General features: G+C 34.2%; 1 long non-coding RNA gene across 1 annotated transcript; it reads left to right on the top strand.

The window, feature by feature from the left end:
• Positions 1–2,074: 2,074 nt before the first annotated feature.
• On the top strand, positions 2,075–5,317 carry LOC310733954. Its single transcript, XR_014535918.1, has 4 exons — positions 2,075–2,286; positions 3,939–4,045; positions 4,136–4,358; positions 5,021–5,317. It is a non-coding gene; the product is annotated as an uncharacterized lncRNA (long non-coding RNA).
• Positions 5,318–6,506: the final 1,189 nt, after the last annotated feature.

The raw sequence follows: 6,506 nt of genomic DNA, 5'->3' as shown, positions 1-6,506 counted from the left end.
AGGAATACATCATAGACTTGCATGAATACATGCATACATGCAAATCTGCTTGCATGTATGTTTTGGGGAGGTTGCAGGAAACCTGTGCACCTATACAAAATCACAAACAGACAGAATATCTGAAACCCGGCACAGACAGAAACCTGAGCTCAGCGTAGAGCAACTCATTGATTAATTTAATGATTATGATTTGTATTAAACAAATACATGGAGTTAAACATAAAACAATGGATCTCTTGCATATGTAATTTGAAAATATTATTTGATGCATTCTTCTTATTAAAATATAAACATAAGTAGTGATCAACTAATATTGTTTATATTATAATCACTGTTAAGAACAAAAATGCATAAAAACCAAAACTAGGCAGTAATTAGTGAAGTAAACACTCTTGATCTCCTCTCCCCCTTTCTATCCTCTCTGTCTATCCCCTTCTCCTCCATTGTGTCGCTCCATCCTGAAGTAGCTCAGGCATTGTTTTATCCAGATGGTGTGATCTTGGTGCTCTCTGTCTTCCTCTTTCCATTTGCTCAGCCTCCTATTAATAACTATTATCCCCCCGATTCTCTGTCTAAAAAGACTGACAAGTGCAAAACATCCAGTCTCAGCGTGAGCAATCAGGGGAGAAAAGGAGATTAGGGGAGCAGGGGATCCCCTAAACGACCAACAACAGGATGGAAGTGAGGATGTCTTGCGGTAAGTTAAACACACAGGAGGGAATTTCTCCTTCGTTGGAGGAGAGGAGAGAGTTCCGCTAGCAGAGGCTCCAGCAGTGGTGTAATTTACTGCTGAGGAAACACAGGTTTATGGCTGTGTGCTTCAACCATTTGTGACCTACAAATGGGCCTCAGAGGATACCAAGAACTTCAGAGAAAAAAAGAGGGGGTAAGAAATTAGATAGAAGATCAGGGGTAAGAGATATGCAGAAGGGAAGAGGAGTGCAGATGTAGGCACATGTCTGAGGACTGATGTATTTCTTTGATTATGATTTGAAAGCAGAGCAAACCCAAAACATTTTGGAGCCAAATTGGAAACAACAAATCAAGTATGTCTTTAGAAATATTTTGGAAAATTCTGTTCTTCTCTTAACCATTCACTGAAGAGTTTACACAGTGGTGTCTTTACTCACTTGCAAAAAGGCAAACTATTTGTATTATTCTATTTTATACACAAGAATACAAACTTGCAAATATGACCACTGCAAAACACTGATTTATTTTTCCAGCAACCATTTTTGTTTTGATTTAGAAGTATCCACCTATGGCCAACTCTGAACCTTCTGCCAGAATCAACCAGGTTTTGGGCTGAAATATCTTAGGTACTTAACAGAATTAATGATACTATCAATCTTCCCAGGAGCTCTTGATCCCTCAGACACAAATCAGCCCAAAGCATCACTGATCCATCTCCGGATCATCTCCTGACTACCACAAAGCTGTAGTTCATATGACACTGGATGAAGTTGTGACGTTCTCAAGAACGATGGCAATGCATATGAAAACAAGCAGTCAGTAAAAAGACAAAATACAACACCACCATCTAGCGGTTGGGTTTTGAATTACTATGAAAACGTAACCATGCAAATAAGAGTTCAAGCAGATGAATCAAATGAATGTAACAAAATTGCCCAAAAACATTATTTTACTGACATATAAATGGGGAAAGCTAATATTGCAACTAGATACTATTTATGTAGACTAATTAAAAAGGGGTAAATTATGTATATCACCCAATATCACAGTATTATTAGTATTACAAGTCATGTCAAGTAAGCTTTTATTGTCATTCCAAACATATACAGTACACAGTAAAGCAAAAATAAATTGACAAAATAAAACAAAACAAAACAAAAAACAGAATACAGAACTAACTGGGACACGACATTAAGTGCACCACATATTACTCCTCCTTGTAAATATGGCCACCTGAGTACAAATAACAAGACGGAAACAATTAATTAATTAATTAGAATCTAAACTATAAAAGCGTCCATTTATTGGATTTTATTTTATTTTTCAAAAATTCCTGTCCCGGTTTGTTTCAACGTGCATTAGCTATGCTTTTCATGAGTAAAATGACAGTAAAGACCCTTAACGTGATATAAATAAAAGTCCTAAATGCAGGGACAGACCTTACAGAGCTGAGTCACACCCTCTCTCTGGCCTCTTTTCACCAGCTTTCAGTTACGTTTTTAAAATGTTTTCAGTTTCACTTCATCTTAGAGGTGATTTCTTCCTGTAACTGATGAAATATGAATTCGCAGACAAAAATGCGTCCATATATAAGTAAGTAAAATATTCACTACCGGTGTGGTTTATGTTAGTCGTTTACAACCTGGGGGGGCGGAATAATGAACTGGAACTGTCCAGTTCATTATTCACCTACAGAATATATATATATATAAAAAAAGCGGAAATACTTCCTGATAACTCAAAGCCTACTTTAGAAATGGTCCTATTCGTATTTATTTAACATTGGGAATGAAAGCAAAAAGTAAATTCTGCAGATAAAGTGCATAAAATAGATAGGTGTATAAATAAGTACTCATTTTCGCTGAGGCGGTCGCAGTTCTTACACGCCCTTTCCTTTGTCTTTTTCTTAAAAATACACACCTTCTTCTTAACATTTGCATATTATTCACTTTTAAACTTTAAAAAACAACTTAAAAACAAAATAACTACAGATATAATTTCTCATATCCTAAACCATGATACACAATATTCACTGGGAAGAGGTGGATTACACTTTAGTTACTGTAACAGTGTGTTTCTGCTGAAACTGTAAATATTAAACTGTAGTTTTATGATGATGTATATTTATTTACTATACTAAAGCAAAACCAATATATGTTTAACCAAAATGAAGTCAATTGTTCTTAGTGGGCTTACATTTTAACATATAAGAAGCCAGAAATACAGAGTTCACAATGACAACACAATTTCAGTTTGTAATCAGATACTGGTTTAAAATGGTTGCCAGGGGACTGTGCTGTACCTTATCAACAAAAAAACTACGAATTGACGTGACATGCTCAGTAAAGATGGTTTCAAAAAAGAAAATTCAAATAATTCAATGACCCAATACAAAGATATGCCTAACAAGAACATTTAGCCAACAGGCCTGACTGAATAAATCAGTACAGATGTTACTAGAGGTCACTTGAATAAAGAGACTGCAGTGAGGCGGTTTGTGTAACTTTTCCCCTAAGGTGATCATACAGATTCTGATATGTTTGAATTTATTATAATTCTGCTATAAAAATAGCCAGTGAAGTACACAGACATCTTTTTGTAGAATTAAAACAAATGTTAAAGGCTAAATGTCTTCTCTTTACAAAGAGGTAAATGGATTCTAAAATAGTGTATTAACAAAGGTTATAATATTTCAGTTTGAAATATTGTATATACATGTACATATATAAACTTATATATATGCATTCTCACCCAAACGTTAAAATATTAAAGTTTAAATGGTCTTACAAACTAATATTTGGTCACATACTGTCATATATTATGAGCTTGTTACCGGACCCTTATTAGGGTGTGGCAAATATCTAATATATAAATATTATCTCGTTGAATTTTACACAATTTTACACAATTTTATGTTTTTCAGCTAAATGTTACCTTTGCATATGCTATATAAGTGAATTTCCTTAACTTTTCTCCAAACTGTGTAAAAGTATACGTGTAAGTGGTGGCACGGGAATTATTTGGGCGTACATTTGTTAAATTCTTGCTACATTTCTGATACTGTTTTTTTTTTGTGTTTAAAACATTAGGAGATTAAAATTTTTCCTTTTGTTTCATCTGTTTTTTCTTTCGCCCCGGAATTCAGGCCATAGTAGAAAATGTAAAAGTTTAACATTGAAAAGTGTTTTTTTAAGCTGCCCCACATTTTTTGCATCATGGCTGATTTTGGTTATTTTTTTTTATAGTGCTGTGTCTCATCTTTCAAATTTTCAAAGTGTCATTATCACGGCAAGTCCCCTGTAAAGTAGAATTGGAGCAGGGTGTACAGTATCGTAGAATAACCTGGTATAAGGTAAGAGCTAATCATTTCAACAATCAGTAATACAGTGTCAACAAGATTAGCACATTAAATATCACCCCTGCTGTATTGTTGTTTGTCCAGGTGTCATTCAGGTCCGACATGCTGGTGGGTCTGGTAATAAAAGACATCCGCAGCAACAAAACACAGCTTTACAAGTTTGCCAATCACTCATATCAAATTGGAGATGACCTGTCGCTGCTGCATGTGCCTGAACACAGCCCGGAAGAGTGTGAGATATACCGTTGCAGTGTGTGGCCCCCTGTTGGACACCGCATTTTGCAGAGTGACTACAGCCTCCCACAAGGTAATCAAGTCAAGTCAAGTCACGTCAAGAGGCTTTTATTGTCATTTCTACTATACACAGTGTTACACAGTACACAGTAAAAACAAGACAACATTCCTCCAGAACCCTGGTGCTACACTAAACAACATAGAGCTACAACACACAACATAAAGCTACATAAAGTGCATCGAGTGCAACCTAGTGCAAACAGTGCAGACGAAAAACAGTACAGACAGACAGACAACACAAGACAATACACATAATACAAGATAACGCCGAACAGTAAACCTACTGTATACTTTTAATATACAGTACTGTGCAAAGAGAACTATAAAGACTATAACCAAGAGTATATGTAAACAAATTTTATGCAGTGCAAAAACAGCAGTAGCAGCAGTCGAGAGGTGCAAAAAACAGCATGTAAAAAGTATTATATGGTTAAAGTATAAATAATAAATAAATAAATAAATGGTAATGATCCATATTAACTGTTTCATATACAGACAGACAGACAGATAGATAGATAGATAGATAGATAGATAGATAGATAGATAGATAGATAGATAGATAGATAGATAGATAGATAGATAGATAGATAGATAGATAGATAATGTGTATATTTGTATACAGTATATAATGGCATATGGTTAATTGCCTTGTTCTCTAAATTTCTTGTTCTGCAGGTTGCAGTGCTGTTCAAAAAACAGAAATCTCTTTTCAATTACAAGGTACACAAGAGATCTACAATCAATACATAATTATTTCCGGATTTCTGTTAGTAAGTTTTCTAGTTGTGAGTGTTCTAACTGTATGTTTATGCAAACGGAAAAAAACGCACACCCGAATACTGTTACCTGTAATTATTTAAAGTTTAGCATTTAGACTTTGTAAATGATTTGTTTGGGGATTTAGGATGCATGATAAACGTGTTTTTTATCTGTAAATAATTGGCACATTGCTGAATAAACTGTGTGCTAAAAGTTTAGAGAGCTCAACAAAGTGGACTGGATTATAAAAGAATAAAATCTATATATAAAATCAGCATATAAACATGGTTTATAACCCATATTTGGTTTATCCAACATGATGCAGGTTGCCACCTGCAAAGGGTGCAATTTCTCAAATTATTTACCTAAACATGCTAAGATAAATAGTAGAAATATTTGGAGACTGGAGTGAATCATAGATAACTGGTATATTCATTACTTTTCAATGGGATTTTTTCCAGTAAAAAATAGCACAAAATGGGTAATTTAGGACAGAACACATATTGTTACATTACATCTTATGAGATTGGACTTCCTGGCAAATATTTATGCCTGCGTCATAACTAAATACTGTTTTGAATGACCCACAGAGTGAATATTACTGGTAAAGCTACATTATTAAGCTTTCAATTGATGCAATTGAATTTAATAAAATATCCTTTGTTACAGAAATATATGAAAGCGTTACAATGCAACATATATAAAAAAAATATATATCTCCAGTTTCTGTCATAGCACATTACAGGATAATTTTAGGTCAAGTGAGACATCATTTTGTAAGATATAAAACTGTAAAATAATAACCAAAATATGTAATTAATTAAAACTTTTAAAAAATTAATTTCTTATTCTTATATTTTACTATATAAAACAAAATATCCAGACTAATGTATTGAGTGGTAATGTAGACGAAGGCTGAAAAATGTGAAGAACGAGCAGGAAGAGAGGTTACTATAGTCAGGGGTAAAGAAAAGGAATGCTTCAACTTTTACCGAGTGAAACAACAATGATAAATGCAGGCATCTTGAAGACTGAGAGCAAAACTTCCCTAGTCTGTTCAATGGTGAACAGCAGCGGTGCAATGGAAGAAAAGCATATTTGCTGCGGAAAAGCAAAGAAAGGACACACAGACACCTTGATAATGTGACAAAAGACTTTTCCTGTCAGAAACTGCAATACCAGCAATCCTTTTGACACTTAATGAGACAAATGACATTTAAAGTATATCTGGAACAAAGCATATTATTAATTTCAAAGGTTCCTATTGTGATAAAAGTCATCTGAAGATAAGAAAGCCTGTGGCTCCGTTGGCTAACCTCATACCATTTAATCAGTCACATTTAAGGTAGTTGAAGTCTGTGAAAAAAAAAAAAAAGTTAATGCATATGCACTGTACAAATGG

The sequence above is a fragment of the Silurus aristotelis genome, assembly GCF_946808225.1.
Source record: "Silurus aristotelis genome assembly, chromosome: 11".
NCBI lineage: Eukaryota > Metazoa > Chordata > Actinopteri > Siluriformes > Siluridae > Silurus > Silurus aristotelis.
The sequence above is the reverse complement of the archived record's forward strand: the minus strand, read 5'-3'. Positions and strand labels throughout refer to the sequence as shown.